Consider the following 20,653-nt stretch of genomic DNA (forward strand, 5'->3'; position numbering starts at 1 on the left):
GTTTGTCAAGACCCACCCTTCCCTTTCACCTCGTCTAAAATTCACACCAGTGGACAGCAGGGCCTGCAGCATGTCTGCAGAAATTTATTTAAACTTATGTATGATTCATAGAAGACTGAGTACTTTGATTTGATGGGGATGGGCTATATTTCTTCCATTAACAAATTAATGGATTAGTTCATTAGATTAGCTACATTATGGAACACGTGGAGGAGATGGAGGATGAGTCACTTTTAGTTACAGGAGGAACAAGGTAATAAATAACTTCAAGTAGAACAATAAAAATTTGGACTTCTAAATAATTTGGATAACCCATTTTCCAAATATAGGCTAAGCCCCTGCTGTGGTTTAGCATTAAAAACATTTAAATAAAATAAATGTTAAATAAAAAAATACTTCAGGAATGTTTCCTAATATACACAACTGGTGTGTGCAATATACAATAAAACCTTTCAATCTAAGGACAAACTTACAAATAGGAAAACAAATATCAGATAATGCTTTTAGGCCAGGTGCAGTGGCTCACACCTGTAATCCCAGCACTTTGGAAGGCTGAGGCGGGAAGACTGCTTGAGCCCAGTTCAAGATCAGTCTGGGCAACATAGTGAGACCCCTGTCTCTACTAAAAATAAATTAGCTGGGCATGGAAGGGCACGCCGTAGTCCAAGCTACTCGGGAGGCTGAGATGGGAGGATTGCTTGAGCCTCTGAGGTTGAGGCTGCAGTGAGCCGTGATCGCACCGCTGACACTCCGTGTCACTCCACCGCTGGGTGACAGAGTGAGACCCTGTCTCCAAAGGAAAAAAATAAGTGCTTTCACAAAGGCAAATTCCCCAACTTTCTTATTTCAATATATTTCCTCTTTTTTTAATTTCACATGAGATATGACAGGAGTGTGAGGGGAGGATTGAATGTTTTGGACAAGTAGTAACTTTGCCTTTCACTTTCTGCTGTGCTGTCTCAGGTCTTCCCCATAGATGCATAGCTTTTTCAGTCGGCCAGGGATGTGTGAAGACCTCATCTCAACACTTCCATGACTCTCATTTCTAGAATCTCCCTATTAAATCCCTGGCTGATCTGCCGCTATGGCCTAGTATTAAAAATAGCAACCAAGCTGGCAACCAAGAAGACTGGAGGTTTGGGCAACTGTTCCTTTTTATTTCATATCTAGGGAGATCATTGGATCCTTCCCTCCCTCCCTCTCTCCTTCCTTCTCTCTCTCTCTCTCATTTGAGATAAGTTATATAGAAGATAAGATAGAAAGAGTCAGAAGGAGAAAATGGAGGCAAGAGTAAGGGAGAATGAGGAGCAAGGAAACCAGAGGGAAGCAGAGGCACAGAAGAAGAGAGAGGAAATGGTGCCAAGGAAAGGAGAAATTATGGTTGATGCCATTTGGCTGTAGTTAAAAGTAAAACTTGATATGGTGCTTTAAAAAAATAAAGCAGTAATTTTCCCTTATTTTAGAGGGGGGAAAGCAGGAAATGGTGAAAGAAGAGATGTCCAGATGAATGGAAGGATCAGAAAAAGGGGGAAGGTGAATTTTGTTTTTCTCCTCGAGTGCCTAGGCTTGGCAACCAGCACTCTCTAACGTTACGTTGCTCCCACAGGTGGAGAGTTAAAGCAATGTCTCCCAGTTTGTGGCGGCAGACACAAAATATATAGATCCCAAATACCCCAGAGAGCTTGGGCCTCTACTCAAGTTCCAACCACGTGTTTGAATGAATAAATTATATTTTATCTTTACTATGAGATGCCATATAACCATTAAAAAGAATGAATTGGAGGTATGCCAGCTGTCCTAGAAGGTTTTTCATGAGATGTTGGTGAGACAAGCAAGAACAGCGACAAGAGCGAAACTCCGTCTCACAAAAAAATTAAAATAAAATAAAATTAGTATAATTAAAATTCTTTGTATCATTAAAATTCAGGCAACTCAGGCTCTGTCACAGTACAAGGTTAAGCCATTAGGTCATTCTTGAGTCCAATGGCTCACAATGGGGACTGGTGGTGGCACTCTGGCTTCTCTGAGTGGAGACCAGGGACACTGCTGAACATCCTCCAAAGCACAGGATGGCCCCACAGCCAAGACTCTTGTGGCCCAGAGTATCAGCAATGTCGAGCCTGTGAGATCCTGCTCTCACCCAGGCCTGCTTCCCAAAGCCCTTTAAGTCCTGAAGGGAGAAGACAGCAGGCTGCCTTCTTTCTGTTATTTAAATCCCACTTAACTCCCTCTTAGAGCATGTTCTTCTCCCTTTAAGACTAGCCTGGGGGCTGCGCGCGGTGGCTCACACCTGTAATCCCAGCACATTGGGAGGCTGAGGTGGGTGGATCACCTGAGGTCAGGAATTCGAGACCAGGCTGGCCAACATGGTGAAACCCCATCTCTACTAAAAATGCAAAAATGAGCTGGGCATGGTGGCGGGCACCTGTAGTCCCAGCTAATCGGGAGGCTGAGGCATAAGAATAGCTTGAACCCAGGAGGCAGAGGTGAGCTGAGATTGAGCCACTGCACTATAGCCTGGGTGATAAAGCAAGATTTAGTTTCAAAAAAAAAAAAAAAAGAAAGAAAGAAACTAGCCTGGATAACATGGTGAAACTCCATTTCTACCAAAAAAAAAAAAAAAAAGAAAAGAAAAAAAATTAGCTGGGTGTGGTGGTGCGTGCCTGTAGTCCCAGCTACTCGGGAGGTTGAGGCTGCAGTGAGCCATGATTATGTCACTGCACTCCAGCCTGGGCAACAGAAGAGACCCTGTCTCAAAAAAAAAAAAAAAAAAAAACACCCAGTGCAGTGGCTCATGCCTGTAATCCCAGCACTTTGGGAGGCTGAGGCGGGCGGATTGCCTGAGGTCAAGAGTTCAAGACCAGCCTGGCCAACATAGTGAAACCCTGTCTGTTACTAAAAATACAAAAATCAGCCGGGCGTGCTGGTGGGCACCTGTAATCCCAGCTACTCAGGAGGCTGAGGCAGGAGAATCTCTTGAACCCAGTAGGCAGAGGTTGCAGTGAGCTGAGATCGCGCCACTGCACTCCAGCACTCCAGCCTGGGAGACAGAGCAAGACTCCATCTCAAAACACAACAAAACAAAACAAAACAAAACAAAACAAAACAAAACAAAAAAAAGGAAAAGAAACCCCTCACTCTCACCAGTCTTCTCCTTCCCCAGCCCCGTCTACATGTGGTAGAGACCAGCCAGGGCTGGTCTTAAAGGGAAAAGAGCATGCTCTAAGAGGGAGTAAGTGGGATTTCAATAACAAAGAAAGAAGGCAGCCTGTTCTCTTCTCTCTTCAGGACTAAAGGGCTTTGGGAAGCAGGCCTGGGTGAGAGCAGGATCTCACAGCCTCGGCATTGCTGATACTCTGGGCCACAGGGGTCTTGGTTGTGGGGCTGTCCTGTGCATTGCAGGGTGTCCAGCAGGCAGCCACCAGTCGATTTTATATTTCTACAGGTTTGCCTTTCAATTCATAAATTGAATTATATAATATGTGGCCTTTTGTGACTGGCCTTTTCTGTTGGCATGATATTTCCCAGGTTTCTCCATGTTGTAAGCATGAATCAGCACTGAGTCCTTTTGATGGCTGAATGGTACTTCGTTGTGTGGGTACACCACATATACTGGTTGCTAGGGCTGGTAACACAGTACCACACACTGGGCAGATTAAACAATCATTTACATTCTCAGTTCTGGAGGCCTCTCTCCTTGGCTTGGAGATGGCCATCTTCTCTCAGTGTCCTCACATGGTCATCCTCTTGTGTGTGTCTGTGTTCTTATGAGGACATTACTCATACTACATTTGGGCCCCACCCTAATGATCTCATTTTAATTTAATTACTTCTTTAAAGATCTTATCTCAAAAGAGTCACATCCTGAGGTACTGGGAGATAAGACTTCAACATTTGAATTTGGAGAGAGCACACTCAGCCCATAACACCCTGTCCTCTGCTCCCTGAAAATCCATGTCCTTCTCATATGGAAAATACACTCATCCCCATCCCAACAGTGCCAAAAATCTTAACCCAGACCAGCATCAACTGTAAGTCCAAAATCTCACGTAAGTATCGTCTAAACCAGGTATGGGTGAGATGTGAGGTATGGTTCATCCTGAGGCAAAATTCTTCTCCAGCTGTGAACCTTTATGACCAGACAAGAAATTATCTGCTTCCCAAACAGGACAGGCAGAGCATAGACATTTCTAGTTTAAAAGTGGGACATTGGAAAGAAGAAAGTGGTCATGGATCTCCTGTCCTGGAACCTGGTAGGGCAAATTCCGTTCAATTTTTTTTTTTTTTTGAGACGGAGTTTCACCCTTGTCGCCCAGGCTGGAGTGCAGTGGCGCGATCTTGGCTCACTCCAACCTCTGCCTCCTGGGTTCAAGTGATTCTCCTGCCTCAGCCTCCCAAGTAGCTGGGATTACAGGCATGAGCCACCATGCAAGGCTATTTTTTGTATTTTTAATAGAGACAGGATTTCACCATGTTGCCCAGTCTGGTCTCCAACTCCTGATCCACCTGCCTCAGCTTCCCAAAGTGTTGGGATTACAGGCATGAGCCACCGCGCCCAGCCCAATTCCAAGGCTTGAGAATAATCCTTTTTGGCTCAGTGTTCTGTTGTCTGGGTCCACAGGGTGGCCCTGCCTTCCAGGGCCATCACCCTGATTCCTCTACCCTAAATGGTGGCCCCACCCCTTTGTCCTGGGCTGGGGCATCCTGGCCTGCTGAAACCAAGGAAATGGCACCAGTCCTGCCCCTGAATCTGTGTGCCCTGGGCCCAAGGTGGCAGTAGCAACCTGGCAGATCTCTGAACTAGCTTCAGGGTCATTCTTCTCTTTCCTTTAAGGATAACTCATGATCATAGCCATATCGCTGTACTGGCTGGTCCTGCAGAATTCCAGAAGTCTGAGAATCTTCCTTCATTTCTTCCTATTTCTGTCTCCTTTGGTCCAAACTGGCAATGTCTGCTGGTATAAATTCTCAAAAACCTTGTTGGCCTCCTATGCAATCCATAGGGGGCAAGGCCATTTGACAAGAGGGCCCTCCACAGATGTTCCTGGGAAAACCACATCTCTGTTCCCGACTTGCTGAGTTGGTTGACTGTATCCATGCATCACATTGGCCATCTTTTCAGCTGGTGGTTCAGCCACACTCTTGGTCTTTTCTCCAGAATGTGCTTTCTCATTTTTTGTAGAATGGATAGACTGAGAGTTTTCCAAAAGTTTTGGTTCCTTTTTTTCTAAAAATTCCTTTTTTAATTTATCTCTCTCCTCTCATATTTTACTATGAGCAGCAAGAAGAAATCAGGCCACCTTCAGTATTTTGCTTAGAAATCTCCTCAGCTAAATATCCAAGTTCATCATTTATAAGTTCTGCTTTCCATGAAACATGAGAATCCAATTAAACAAATTTCTTTGCCACTTTATAACAAGGTCCATCTTTCTTCTAGTTTCTAATACCATGTTCTCATTTCTGTCCAAGTTCTCACCAGAATTACCTTTAACATTCATATTTCAACCAACATGCTGTTCCTGATGATACATGTATTCTCTAAGATGATAGACGCATTTTCTTTTTTATTTTTATTTTTTGTGGAGACGGAGTCTCTCTCTGTCACCCAGGCTGGAGTGCAGTGGCATGATCTTGGCTCACTGCAACCTCTGCCCCCCGGGCTCAAGCAATTATCCTGCCTCAGCTCCCCGAGTAGCTGGGACTACAGGTGCATGCCACCACACCTGGCTAAGTTTTGTATTTTAGTAGAGATGGGGTTTCACCATGTTGGCCAGGCTGGTCTCAAACTCCTGACCTCAGGTGATCCACCTGTCTTGGCCTCCCAAAGTGCTGGGATTACAGGTGTGAGCCACAGTGCCCGGCTGATAGGTGCTTTCTCTACAGCTCTGTTCTTTCTTTCTCAGTCCTCACTGGAATCACCTTCAATGTCCACATTTCTGTTGTTGTTTTTTTTTTCCTTTGAGTCTCGCTCTATTGCCCAGGCTTGAGTGCTGCGGTGATGCTATCTCAGCTCATTGCAACCTCTGCCTCTCAGGTTCAAGCAATTCTTCTGCCTCAGCCTCCTGAGTAGCTGGGATTACAGGCACACGCCACCACGCCTGGCTAATTTTTGTATTTTTAGTAGAGACGGGGTTTCACCATGTTGGCCAGGCTGGTCTTGAACTCCTGACCTCAAGTTATCCACCCGCTCAGCCTCCCAAAGTGCTGGGATTACAGGTGTGAGCCACAGCGCCCAGCTAATGTCCACATTTCTATCAACAGTCTCTTTAAGGCAATTTAGGCCTTTTCCAACATGCACCTCCAAACTCTTCCAGCCCTTACTCACTGTTTAGTTCCAAAGCCACGTCTGCTCACCAGCACCCTATTTCTTGGTACCCAAATCTGTACTGGTTGCCAGGGCTGCTGTAACAAAGGCCCACAGACTGGGGGACTTAAACCACGGCCATTTATCTTCTAACAGTTCTGGAAGCTAGAAGTCCGAGACCAACGCGTTGGCAGAATGGGTTTCTTCTGAGGCCTCTCTCCTGGGCTTGCAGGTGACCGCCTTCACCCTGTGTCTTCAGATGGTCTTCTTTCTGTGTGTGTCTGTGTCTAAAGTTCCTTTTTTTTCAGACAGAGGTTCGCTCTTGTTGCCCAGGCTGGAGTGCAGTGGCACAATCTTGGCTCACTGCAACCTCCGCCTCCTGGGTTCAAGTGATTCTCCTGCCTCAGCCTCCTGAGTAGCTGGGATTACAGGTGTCTGCAACCACGCCTGGCTAATTTTTTGTATTTTTAGTAGAGACGGGGTTTCACCATGTTGGCCAGGCTGGTCTGGAACTCCTGAGCTCAGGTGATCCACCCGCCTCGGCCTCCCAAAGTGCTGGGATTACGGGTGTGAGTCACCGCGCCCGGCCCTAAAGTTCCTCTTAAAGGATACCGGTCATATTGGATTACTGTCCTAATGACCTCATTTTAACTTGATTACTTCTTTAAAGACCCTGTCTCCAAACACAGGCATATTCTGAGGCACTGGAGGTGAGGACTTCATCACATACACTTGGAGGTGGGGGACACAAAATTCTGCCCATAACGCCATATGTTATTTATCCATTCATCAATTCACACTTACATTTCCCTTTATTTTTTACTTTTTCTGTTTATTTTTTGAGACAGAGTCTCCCTCTGTCGGGCCAGGCTGGTCTCGAACTCCTGACCTCAGGTGATCTGCCTGCCTCGGCCTCCCAAATTGCTGGGATTACAGGTGTGAGCCACCAGGCCTGCCCAATTAACACATTTCCTTTTATAGATTTAATTACTAAATCACTATGAAAAATAACTCTGAGGTGTATAACAAGCTACAACTATTTCAACAACTTTACTAAGTTTTTTTACTTTTTATTTCTGTGACAGTTTTTCCTGATGGCTCTGAAAGTCACCCTAAGATGGTTCTCCGTACTTTCTTGCCATTACTCTTCTACTTAAAAAAAAAAAAAACATATAATTTACATACCATAAAATTTATCCTTTTAAGGTGTTTAATTTGGTATTTTTTGGTTTACTAACAGTTGTGCAACCATTATTGCTATCTAATTTTATATAAAATTACAATTATTCAATTTTAAAATGCTTTTACCAACCCCCAAAGAAATCCCAAACACATTGATAGTCATTCCCATTTCCCGCCAGCACCCCCAGCCCCTGGCAATCAGTAATACACTTTCCGTCTCTGTGGATTTGCCTAATTTAGACAGTTTATATAAATTAAATCATACAAGATGCAGCCTCTTTCCCTCAGCATAATGTTTTCAAGATTCATTCATGGTATAGCATGTATCAGCACTTCATTCCTTTATTTATTTATTTATTTATTTATTTATTTATTTGAGACAGAGTCTTGCTCTGTCGCCCAGGCTGGAGTGCAGTGGTGCGATCTCTGCTCACTGCAAGCTCCACCTCCCCGGTTCACGCCATTCTCCTGCCTCAGCCTCCCGAGTAGCTGGGACTACAGGCGCCTGCCACCATGCCCGGCTAATTTTTTGTATTTTTAGTAGAAACGGGGTTTCACCGTGTTAGCCAGGATGGTCTTGATTTCCTGACCTTGTGATCCACCCACCTCGGCCTCCCAAAGTGCTGGGATTACAGGCGTGAGCCACCGCCCCCGGCTCCTTTTTTTTTTTTTTTTTTTTTTTTTGAGACGGAATCTGGCTCTGTTGCCCAGGCTAGAGTGCAAGGCGTGGTCTCAGCTCACTGCAACCTCTACCTCCCGGGTTCAAGCGATTCTCCTGCCTCAGCCTCCCGAGTAGTTGGGATTACAAGCCCTCACCAGTATGCCTGGTTAATTTTTATATTTATAGTAGAGATGGGGTTTCACCATATTGGCCAGGCTGATCTCGAACTGGTGACCTCGTGATCTGCCTGCCTTGGCCCCCAAAGTGCTGGGATTACAGGTGTGGGCCACCATGCCCGGCTACTTCATTCCTTTTTATGGCCAAATAATATTCCATTGTGTGGGTGTGTCACATTTTATTTATTCACTTGTTAGTAGATGGACGTTTGAATTGTTATGAATAATGATGCTGTGAACAACCGCATGTTTTTGTGTGTATAGATGTTTTCATTTCTCTTGGATATGCAGTAGTCTCCCCTTATCCATGGATTTGCTTTCTGCAGTTTCAGTTACCTGCAGTCAACTGTGGTCCAAAACCATTAAATCAAAACTTCAAGAAACAAATAATTTAGAAATTTTAAATTGCACACCATTCTGAGTAGCATAAGGAAATTTCATGCCATCCCACCCTGGATATGAATCATCGCTTTCTCCAGCATAACCATTGGTCACTTAGTAAGCTGTCTGGATTATCAGGTTGACTGTCATGGTATCACAGTGCTTGTGTTCACATAACCCTTATTTTACCTGATGGCTCCAAAATGAAAAAGTAGTGATGCTGGCAGTTCGAATATGCCAAAGAGAAGTTGTCAAGTGTTTTGTTAAAGTGGAAACATGAAAGTTCTTAATAACGAAAGAAAAAAATAGTATGCTGAGGTTGCTAAGATCTACAGTAAAAATGAATCTTCATCCATGAAATTGTGAGCAGTATCTTGTTGTAATTGTTCTAGTACACATATAGTTCTAATATAGTCCTACTATTATTGTTAATCTCTTACTATACCTAATTTATATAAGCTTTATCATAGGTATATACATCTAGGAAAAAACATAGTGTATATAAGGTTTGGCACTAACTATCCACGGTTTTAGCATCCACTGGGGGTCTTGGAACATATCCCCTGCAGATAAAGGGTGATGACTGTATACCTAGGAGTGGAATACTTGGTCAGATGGTAACTCTATGTTTAACATTTTGAGAAACTGTCAGACTTTTCAAAAGTGGCTAGACCCTTTCACAATCCCACCAGCAATGTATTAGAGTTCCAGTTTCTTCACATCTTTGCCAACACTTGTTATGTCTTTTTTCATTTAGCCATTCTAGTGGGTATGAAGTGGTATTTTGTTGCTTTGTTTCCCTAATGATTAGTGATGTTGAGCATCTTTTCATGTGCTTATTGGGCACATGGAGAAATGCCTACTCAAATATATTGCCCATTTTAATTGGATTACTTGTCTATTATTGAGTTGTAATAGTTCTTTGTTCTAGATACAGGTTTCTTATCAGATATATTATTTGCAAATATTTTCTCCCATTCTGTGAGTTGTCTTTTCTTGATGCTGTCCTTGAAGCACAGAAGCTTGTAATTTTGATGAAGTCCAATTTATCTGTTTTTTTCTTTTGTTTGTGCTTTTGACGCTATATCCAAGAAACCACTGCTTAACCAAAGGTCAGAAAAACCACTTCTATGTTTTCTTCTAAGAATTGTAGTTTTAGCTCTTATATTTAGGTTTCTGATCTATTTATTTATTTTTTGAGACTGAATTTTGCTCGTCTCCCAGGCTGGAGTGCAATGGTGCAATCTCGGCTCACTGCAACCTTCGCCTCCTACATTCAAGCGATTCTCCCGCCTCAGCCTCCTGAGTAGCTGGGATTACAGGCATGCGCCACCACACCTGGCTAATTTTGTATTTTTAATAGAGACAAGGTTTCACCATGTTGGCCAGGCTGGTCTAGAACTGCTAACCTCAGGTGATTCAGCCTTGGCTTCCCAAAGTGCTGGGATTACAGGTGTGAACCACTGCACCTGACCTCTGATCTATTTTGACTTAACTTTTGTATATGGTGTGAGGTAGGAATCCAACTTTATTCTTTCACATGTGAATATCCAAGTGTCCCAGCCATTTGTTAATAAGACTATTCTTTTTCCCTATTGAATTGTCTTGGCATCTTGTCTATCCTTCTACTCTTAAAAGTAGATTTCATCAACTCTTTACAGAAGGACGAAGGACCTTGCCTATAACCAGCTCAAACTGTGAATCAGAAGACTGATTAATTAAACTATAATGATTCACATAAAAATACTTTACTAGAGTATACAGACAACACTCATAACAATGAAAACAAAGGGAAGATTCTTATTCAGCCTGGAGGAAATAGGAGAAAGATTATAGAGGGTAGTGTCATGAAAGCTTCCTGGAAAAACACACAGGCATTAGTCAGGTAGTGTGGGCAGAGTTCTAGTCAGAGCAAATAACACATGCAAAGGCTGAGAGGCAGTTGCAGCCAATCGTCCATATGGTGGGAGTGAACTAGATAATGTCACTTACTCTCTTTACCCTATATCATTTCCACCTTCTTTAGCAAGCAAAACCACATGTAATTCTCTTGCATGGATAGAATGCATTAAATCTTAAAATTTTGTTAGACTGCGACTGACCAAAAGAATATTCTTAAAAGTAAAATCAAATAGACATTATGGTCCTGTGTGCCCAAGAGTCTCAGGGAAAGGATAGAAACCAGCTCACACATGGGCCTGAGGAAGGCTGAGTTAGAAAAGACTTAAGTCAACTGTTATCTTAGTTTCAGTACATTCTATTTCCTACATCTTCCTAAAGGAAACCGAATTCCTAAATTTTCCTTTAAGGAGGAATATAGTCACATAATAGAATATGAACTATGTAGTGTCAGACCTAAGTTCAATCCTAGTTTTGCCACTTTTACTGGTAAGACCTTGGACAAGTTCTCTAATGTCTCTGAATCTCAGTACTCCTCCTTCTAAAACAGGGACATTAATACCACCTTGGAGGGATCCTGTGAGGCTTACCTGAAAATGTCTAGCAGCTGACTAGAATACATGTTTAATAAGTGTTAGCTTCCTCTCTAGTCTGGTGCTCGTACACTATTCCCGCAATAATAGGGGAGAGACTTGGGCTTCTCTCCTGGAAGAATATATTTTGACCTAAAGTTGCTGTTCTTTGCTTTTGAGTAGCTGACCCTAAATGGGCAGAATTACTGTTTAACATCACATAATCCTAGAGAGGGCAGTGGCTGAGCATAACTTTTTAATGGGAATGAGACATGTGTTTGGTCAGTAAGGAAGTAGGTTATAGGGTGATCACAGAATATTATTTTCATCGTTTTTGTACATTCTGAATCTGTCCTTGCCGGCACGAACTCTCAGGTGGCTTCTGGTCTGGGTTTGCTTTGGAATACCTGACTCAGCTTTTTGTAACTCTGCAAATAACAAGGTTAATACCTCTTCGTGTTCTATGAGCTGCTTAGTAACAGAATGCAGGGGATGCAGAGGGTTCTGTGTTGAAAGTCCTCCATTGCTCACAGGTGGATGTGACTGTGGCCGCAGTCCTGAACTTCAGTTAAGTCACGTCCCTGCTCTACAGTGGGCTCAGGGGCCTGAGGAGGTCCAGAGTCTATCCCCGTCTTTAGAATTTGACAGCTACTGCCATCATTGTTATTTCCTGTATGGGAGGTTCTTTGGAACAGCACTGTCAGAAGGAGTAAGACCAGAAAGAGTCTGAAGCTTGTTCTGGCACTATTTCACCATGATATGGAACACAATTACTATGAAAAAGAACTCTGTTACCTCCCAGCTCGTTTTGGTTCCTGAGCAGAAGATAGTCTCAGCCCTGCTGTCTCTCTCTTTCTAAAATTTTCCATATGAGCCAATTAAATACAGGATTCTTCCGGGTGCTAAGGAAATAATATAATGGATAATGATAAAATGAATAGTTTTATCTTCAAGGAGTTTATAATCTAGTAGAGAGCTGTATACAGTCAGGTGCCACATAATGACATTTTGGTTAATAACAGACGGCATGTATGAAGGTGGCCCCATAAGATTATAATACCTTTTTTTTTTCTTTTTTTTGAGACAAGGTCTCACTCTGTCACCCAGGCTGGAGTGCAGTGGCACGATCTCAACTCACTGCAACCTCCATCCCCAGGGTTCAAGTGATCCTCCTGCCTCAGCTTCCTGAGTAGCTGGGACTACAGGTGTGCACCACCACGCTTGCTAATTATTTTATTTTATTTTATTTTTGAGGCGGAGTTTCGCTCTTGTTGCCCAGGCTAGAGTGCAATGGCATGATCTCAGCTCACGGCAACCTCCACCTCCCGGGTTCAAGCTATTCTCCTATCTCAGCCTCCCCAGTAGCTGGGATTACAGGCACGCACCACCACGCCTGGCTAATTTTGTAATTTTAGTAGAGGCGGGGTTTCTCCATGTTGGTCAGGCTGGTCTCGAACTCCCAACCTCACATGATCTGCCCGCCTCCACCTCCCAAAGTGCTGGGATTACAGGTGTAAGCCACTGTGCCTGGCCATAATACCGTATGTTTAATGCATGTTTTCCATGTTTAGATACACACATACTTACCACTGTGCTATGACTGCCTACAGTGTGTGGTACAGTAACGTGCTGTACAGGTTTAAAGTCAATTCTTGGAAAAAGTGTTCACGCCTACAGACTCCCTTCAGCATCTGCTAACAGTGCATATGCTCAGTACTGACAGTATACACCGCATAGCCTAGATGTGTAGTAGGCTATGCCATCTGGGTTTGTGTAAGTACACTCTAGGATGTCCACACAACAAAATCGCCTAACGACCCATTTCTCAGAACATGTCCCTGTCGTTAAGTGCCACATGACAATACTTGTGAAAGACTGATTGTCCTGGGACGTACTGGTAGCAGTCCTAGCACATAGCACACAAAGTGGGTAACTCTCACCTGAGAAACTGGGTAGGCCTCACAGAGGGGGAGGCATTTGATCTGGGCCTTTCTTCAAACTGTCATGAAAATTAGGCAGTTTTGCTGGATCCTGAATTCGAGATTGAAAAACAAATTGGACTAAATTCTATTTTCTCACTATCTAACAAGAACACTGGCCACTGAGTCAGAATACCTGGGTCCTAGCCTGAATGCTGCTAGGAATTCACTCTGTGACCTTGAGCAAGACACATAGCCTCTCAGGGTCCTAATTTTTTTTTTTTTTTTTTTTTTTTGTGACAGAGTCTTGCTGTGTCCCCCAGACTGGAGTGCAGTGGCACGATCTCGGCTCACTGCAACCTCCACCTCCTGGGTTCACGGCATTCTCTGGCTTCAGCCTCCCGAGTAGCTGGGACTACAGACCCCCGCCACCACGTCCAGCTAATTTTTTGTATTTTTAGTAGAGATGGAGTTTCACCGTGTTAGCCAGGATGGTCTCGATCTCCTGACCTCATGATCCGCCAGCCTGGGCCTCCCAAAGTGCTGGGATTATAGGCGTGAGCCACCGCACCCGGCCTCTTTATTTGTTAAATAGGGAGTTTGGAAGAGGGACTCTCCATGGCTCTTCCAAATTCTGAAATCCCTTTATGTCTTTGCTCCTCAGTAATACATCACAAAAACGAAATGCAGAAGTTGGAGCAAGTTTTAGTCATGGAGAAAGGAGGATGAAACTAAGGCTATGGCTATTACCTACAAAGAAGCAGTTACCAGTTGCCACCTCAGCATACATTAGAGTGAAAGGACATCTCTGGACTTCAAAGGTGGGCTTAGTTTTCAAACAACCAAAAAAAAAAAAAAAACCTTACATATATTTCAGTAATTAACACTATCCTTAACTCAGCCATGTGAAAGAATACATTTAGTTCAGAATTCTCTTTCTGGGTGCTCAAGGAAAATAATAATGGAAAGATCACTCCAAAGTCATGGAGTCAAATTTCTGAGATGCCAGGCCACTGAGGAACATTTCTTCAAGGCTTGGGCTCTCTGCCTTCTCCACCTCTTAGAAAAAGTGCTCAAGCTTACAGACAGACTCCTTCCTTCCTTCCCTCAGCATCCACTGCCAGTGGGCTTGTTCAGCACTGACATTAGTGAGCAGGCAGAGGCTGGGCCTTCCACTTTACTCAACAATCCTCCTTGCATAAGCCCTTACTTCCATTTCCTCTTCCCCTTGCAAGAACTCTCATGCACACCCATGGATTAATCACCACTTGCACACTGGTGACTCCCACAACTTCATCTCTAGCTCTGACCTTGTCTCTAAGTCTCAGACTCATAGATCCAACAACCTGCTGAATAGACAGACATGCACATAAACATACAGATGTTTCTTAGACACCTCAAGTCAGTATGTCCAAGACTGAATTCACCACCTTTTTTCCCCACCAAATTGGCTTCTCTTCTCATATCCCAAACTTGGGTGATGGCTTAACGTCCAGTCACCCAGAAAGCCAGAATCCTGGGAGTCATTCTGGACTCTTCTCCCCTCACCATTGCCCCCAAAGACACCAAAATTCTGCTAAATTTGCTTCCCCAAGTATCCTGGTATTTTCTCTTTCCCTTCTGTGCCTGCAGCAATGATCTCATTTGGGCTCTCATTGTCTTTTTCCTAAACACTGAGAGGCCTCTAGTCCTGCTGTCCATGAATTCTTCTTCCATCCCGCAGCCAGTCATCCACCTTCTGTGTATATCTGACTACCCTACTGGAGGATGGAAAATGTTCCATTGGCTAACCAGCAGCCTGTGGAGGGGTCCACATCCCCTTGCATTGTGTATACCTGAATGTGGCTCCTCTCCAGCGTCACCTCCCAATTCTTCCCACCGTGAACCTGACAGTGTCCCCTTTGCTCATGTTGTCCCCTCTAAATTGCATGTCCTTTTCATTCCTCTTACTTGGTTTCCGTTTTTAGGCCTTATCTCCTGCAGGAAGCCTCTGTGAGTCTCCAGGCTGGGCTAAGTGCCCCACCTGTGTGTTTTCAAAGGACCTTATACATACCATGATTTTTATCACTTACCATGTTATATTAAAATTATATAGTGACATATATCTTGCCCATTAGTCTACAGAATCTTCAAGAGCAGAGACCTTATCATCTCCATCATAAACTAGCACAAGCTTGATATATAATAATAGTTCTTAAACTGAACTGAACTGATGAGCTTAGCCTTAATCTTGAATCAAGAGAACACCATCTCCTAAATCTAGCCATTGGTAAAATTGTTGGTACCATCACTATTTTCATACAATTCTTAGAGCTAGGTAAGTCCTTTGATTTCTACTACTGTGTCTCACAGACTAGCATATGTGTGAATCCTCTCCCCCCAGATGATATCTGAAATCACAAGATGAACATAATCCTGGAGTATTAATTTCACCTGAAGATTCTGGAAAAATGATTTTCATTTGAAAACAGATACAGACATATTTTGGGGTAGCATAAATTTTTTAGTATTAAGAGAGACTGCACTTATGCCAGGCTGTTCTCAGCCAAGTGTCCAGGTCCCTGGGAGTTTAGATTCTGTTGTTAGTGCTGATGATTGAGAAACACTAATCTACAGATCACTATTTTGCACTGTAGTTTAGTTACTGTTCTAAAGCCTCCCATAGAGAAATAAACAGCCCCAGTGAGACCAAAGCAGGAGCTATCTCAGTAATGGCCAGAAGAGAGAGACTTTCATCATGGGTCTGAGTTAGGTTTGAAAAGATGTCTGTCTGATTGACAGGTAGGTATTCTGAAATCAGCACAACAATGTGCTTTGTATAATGTATAAAATATGCCAGATTGTAGATCAATGTAGGGGAGGAGGCAGAAAAATGACCATTAGAACAGATCAAAGAGAAGCTCTGGATCAAAGTAGAGGCCGATCAAAGACACTGGAAGGAAGGGAAGGGCGCTACAGTCAAGGGATGGAACATGAGGAAAAAAATAATCCAAACTGAACTGTGGCTCAGGAGGGACTCGATGAAGGGTGGTTGGTGATAACCTAAGAAATAATTAGATATTTAGTAAGGTGATATGGGAGTTTTGAATCCTGGAAATTCTACTTAGAGTCCTAGTAGTTAGAGATCTTTCAAGTTTGTTTTCTTATAGCTATTCCATACCATCAGATTTGAGAATGAGGTAGCATCATCCAAGAGGTGGTGACATAAAAAGACGTAAGAGAAACAGAGGAAATAGCAAGGAGACAGGTAGGAAAGGCTAGTTTAAAACAGACAATAGGGTCAATTTAAGTCAACTAACATCAAGTGCCTATTATGCATAAGGCACTGTTCTGGGTGATGGAGTTGCAGAGGTGACAAGCCTGGGCCCGAGCTGTCAGGGAGTTTGCAGTCTTTGTTGAAGTCGCCTAAGAAGGAAAAGCTAACAGCAAAAAATCCAGGGTCTAATGGGCAGGCTTTCCAAGTGAGAGGCCTTAGGAAGCTAAAGCAGGAACCATTCCTATCAAACTTAGTATCTGTTCCCTTCACGTGATCTAAACCTTTCCCAGGAAAAAAAAAAAAAAAGATGAATCTGCTCCAAGTTTTGATGATCATTGTGGGGCTGTACAAGGGAAAAATTGCATGGATTTGGAGGGTGACCTTCAAGGGCAGAAATTCTGTCCCAAATTCTAGAGGTATTAGAAAAATGTTTTCCCAATATAATCGATATTTTGCAAATGGTTATCAAAAAGTAAATTAGTTGCACATGTATTCAAAGAGTTTTCATTCCCTGGTATCTCAGAGCTTTTTCAATAGAAAAGAACACGTGGAGAACATCAGCAACTTCAAAGTGGAGGCAGAGTCAAGGACACATTTCCCATTTTGAATCCTAGACCTCCACCTATCCACCTTACAACAAGAACCTCTGCCATTAAGCAGATGACATAATACATACATCTAAGTTATTATGTGACTTTTCTCAAACAGGAATAAATGGCTAGAAATGAGATCTTTCTACAGAGAAACCCATTATATGTACTAGAAAGCACTAGAGACAGACGATGATAAGCCATCAAAAAGGCTTTCTCTGCCTAACCACCCTACAATGAAGCCAGCCAACTTACAAACCATGCTCACAGATGACGCACAGCATCCCTAAACATGTATAAAACTTCCAACATGAAAGGCAGGCCAAAAGCAACATTAAAAGTCACTTTGAAAATAGACACAGACATTGTAGGTAGCTGAAGAAAACTTTTAAAATGTAGAAAAAGTACTGAGTTAATATTCTCAGAGAAATAAGAGAAGATACTGCATTCATGAAATGAGAACAGGATACTGTAAAAACCATTTAGAAGGCCACACCTCTCGCCAATAAAAGCTCCTGATAATTAAAAATGTAATGGTAGAATGTAAACATTTAATAGCAGTGTTGGAAGATTTATTAGAACTAAAAAACATGGGATTTTTTTTAAATAAAAAAGATAAAATTACAAGACAAATCCAAGAGATCCCATTTTCAGATTCAGTCTAAGTAATTTAAGTTTCAGAAAGAAAGAACAAGAAAATTATATAACAGAAGAAAACCACTCAGAACCGAAGAATGTAATTTTTGGATTGAAAAGACCTATAAAATACCTAGGACAGTGACTGATACCTCCCTGTATCTCCCTGCCAAAAAACCCCGCCCCAACATTAAATAACAGCATCATGAAATATCAGAATATGAACAACAAAGAAAACCCTACAAATGCCCAGAGATTAAAACAAAATACAAGGGATCAGGAATTAGAATGGCATCAGCTTCTCAACAGCACCATAAGAAAATAGAATAAAATACAGCAATGTTTTCAAAATTCGGACAGGAAATGATTTCTGATTAATATCCCATACCCAGCCAAACCAGCAATCAAGTGTGAAGGAAGAAAAGTGACATCTTAAATGGGCACAAGCTCAAAAAGCAACCGCATCTTATGGGGCCTGAATCTTAGACACTTTTGGGAGCCTTCTTTAAGAAAAAGGCGTAAAATTTAAAAAACTGTACATAATTGGGTATGAAAGTACATATGTATTCCACAAGAGATGGCCTAGACAGAAAAAAAAAAAGTGCGTATGTATGTATGTATTTAGAATGAGAAAATAAATCACAACAGACAGGGACCGTGGAGGTTCTAGACTCTGTCTTTTCAGATGTGCTTAGAAAATTTACCCCAAATGCTTCTTGATGGCAGCCTGGCTTTTCCTCCCCACTCAACAGCTCCATGCAATTAGTAGCACTCAGAGGGCCCCCATGAGTTTCCTTGGCTCCAGGAAATGAGTTCTCGGAGATGAGTTCTCAAACAAACAACTAAAGAAAATGTAGCAATTCCTACACCCCATTCCATGGGGTGGGGGAAAAGACTGGTCAAGAAGGGGAATGTAAAGATCATGGTGTATCATGTGCCTTAGTTGGGAATAATATACACACCAAACATTGACATATCAAAAATTTAGGATATAACCTTATTGGGAACTTAAAAGAAAGGGATGTGAAGGTGAGAGGGAGGGTGGGGGTGTAAAGGAGCAAACCCTCATCCTTCTTGGTAGGATGTCAATAGATGTCACCCAGAACTGGAAAAGAGAAGAAATGTCCCGTATTTGCATGCTATTTAGGATATGGTAATATCAGAAAAACACAACCCAAAGCATTGAAAGTAATTGCCACTAGGGTTCTATACTCAGTATAAACTCAATAAAAACCTTCTACAACGAACGACTTCTAAGACTATATATTATTTATGTTGACCAAAGTAGAAAATTAAAAAATAAAGTAATATCCTCAAGAGGAGTGAAGCAAAAAGCTAACGGAAATAAAATAAAGGCACTTCTGCTAAACCACCCGACATTCGGTGTTTCTCAAAATGTATTCCCGCAACCACCTGCCCTCAGATGACCTGGCGTGCCAGTCCATAATGGAGATTTATAGACCGAGCCCTGACCTACATAATCAGCAGTTCTCAGAGTGGTCCTTGCACTCTACCATTTAAAAAAGTTCCTCTAGACCCACTGCATTACCCATTGCTTTTTAGTAAAACAAACAAAAAACCAAAACAAATAACAACCTATTTAGAGACAGGATCTATGACTCATAAAACACACTACGGCAGATGCTGCTAGCTGCCTACCCAATGTTCATTCTCCCCCCTGCCTTATTAACAAAATTCCTATTTTGTTATTATTATTATTTTTTGAGATGGAGTTTCGCTCTTGTTGTCCAGGCTGGAGTGCAAGTGGCATGATCTCAGCTCACTGCAACCCCTGCTTCCTGGGTTCAAGCGATTCTCCTGCCTCAGCCTCCTGAGTAGCTGGGACTACAGGTGCCTGCTAGCACGCCTGGCTGATTTTTTGTGTTTTTAGTAGAGATGGGGTTTCACCATGTTGGCCAGGCTGGTCTTGAACTCCTGACCTCAGGTGATCCACCCGCCTTGACCTCCCAAAGTGCTAGAATTACAGGCGTGAGCCACTATGCCTGGCGCAAAATTCTTTTTTTGATGTATTGAAGTGTCTGTCTAAAACAATAGATTCTCTCAGGTTCCCTCACCGTTAACAGTGTGTATGTGATATGGTTCTGGCCAATGACATGTAAGAAGTCTTTTGGGGTGGGCTACCAGAAAAGCTATTATTATTATTATTTATTATAAAGAAGGACAAGCCAGGCGCGGTGGCTCACATCTGTAATCCCAGCACTTTGGGAGGCCGAGGGGGGCAGATCACAAGGTCAGAAGTTCAAGACCAGCCTGACCAACATGGTGAAACCCCGTCTCTACTAAAAATACAAAAATTAGCTGGGCATGGTGGTACACACCTGTAATCCCAGCTACTCGGAGGCTGAGGCAAGAGAATCACTTAAACCTGGGAAGCGGAGGTTGCAGTGAGCTGAGATCGTGCCACTGAGCGAGACTCCGTCTCAAAAGAAAGAAAGAGACGAGAGAGAGACAGAGAGAGAAAAGAAAAGAAAAGGAGAGAAAAGAAAAAAAGACAAGACAAGACTCTTCTGGAGCATGCCTCTGCCCGTCTTTCTGCTGCAACTTGGGGAAGTGAGGATGAGAGCTCCATGCTAAGGAGGGTGGTGTGGGAAGACACAAGGAGCCTGTCTTAGATGAGTTCATATCGGAACCCCTTTCCCAGCCCCAGCCTTCTCACCTCCAGACTTCTCCTTCTCTGAGAAAAACAAACTCCTTACTTGTTTAAGCCGCTGTAGTAGGGTTTTCTGTTCTTGTAGCTGAATGAACTTCTAATGACATCTCACACTTTTTCAGATGTTTATCTGACATATTGACCACATTTTATGTATGCCTGCTATGGGCACTGTGCTAGGAATAAGACAAGTAAAGCTCTGTTTGTCATGGAACCAGGGGAACAGTTAGAACAGAAGTTAGAACTTTAGCCACTATAATAATGGCTACAGTTAGAACAGAAGGTACATAGGCATTTCAGGCCGGGATTCAGGGAGGTTATGTTTGCTGTCACAGACCTCAAACCAAAAGAGTACATCGAAATAAGTCACTGGATTTATACATTTGGCAAATTCTCAAGGGACCAC

General features: G+C 42.8%; 1 protein-coding gene and 1 long non-coding RNA gene across 2 annotated transcripts in view; both read right to left on the reverse strand.

Annotated features, from left to right (window-relative positions):
• Window positions 1-20,653, reverse strand: part of PRSS3 (serine protease 3) — a 48,063-nt gene that overhangs the window by 24,447 nt on the left and 2,963 nt on the right.
• LOC109028332 (uncharacterized) lies at window positions 11,415-20,477 on the reverse strand. The gene is made up of 3 exons (XR_002007349.3): window positions 20,294-20,477; window positions 11,971-12,077; window positions 11,415-11,872 (listed from the first exon to the last, which is right to left on the reverse strand). It is a non-coding gene; the product is annotated as an uncharacterized lncRNA (long non-coding RNA).

Source organism: Gorilla gorilla, chromosome 13 (assembly GCF_029281585.2).
Source record: "Gorilla gorilla gorilla isolate KB3781 chromosome 13, NHGRI_mGorGor1-v2.1_pri, whole genome shotgun sequence".
Classification (NCBI taxonomy): Eukaryota; Metazoa; Chordata; class Mammalia; order Primates; family Hominidae; genus Gorilla; species Gorilla gorilla.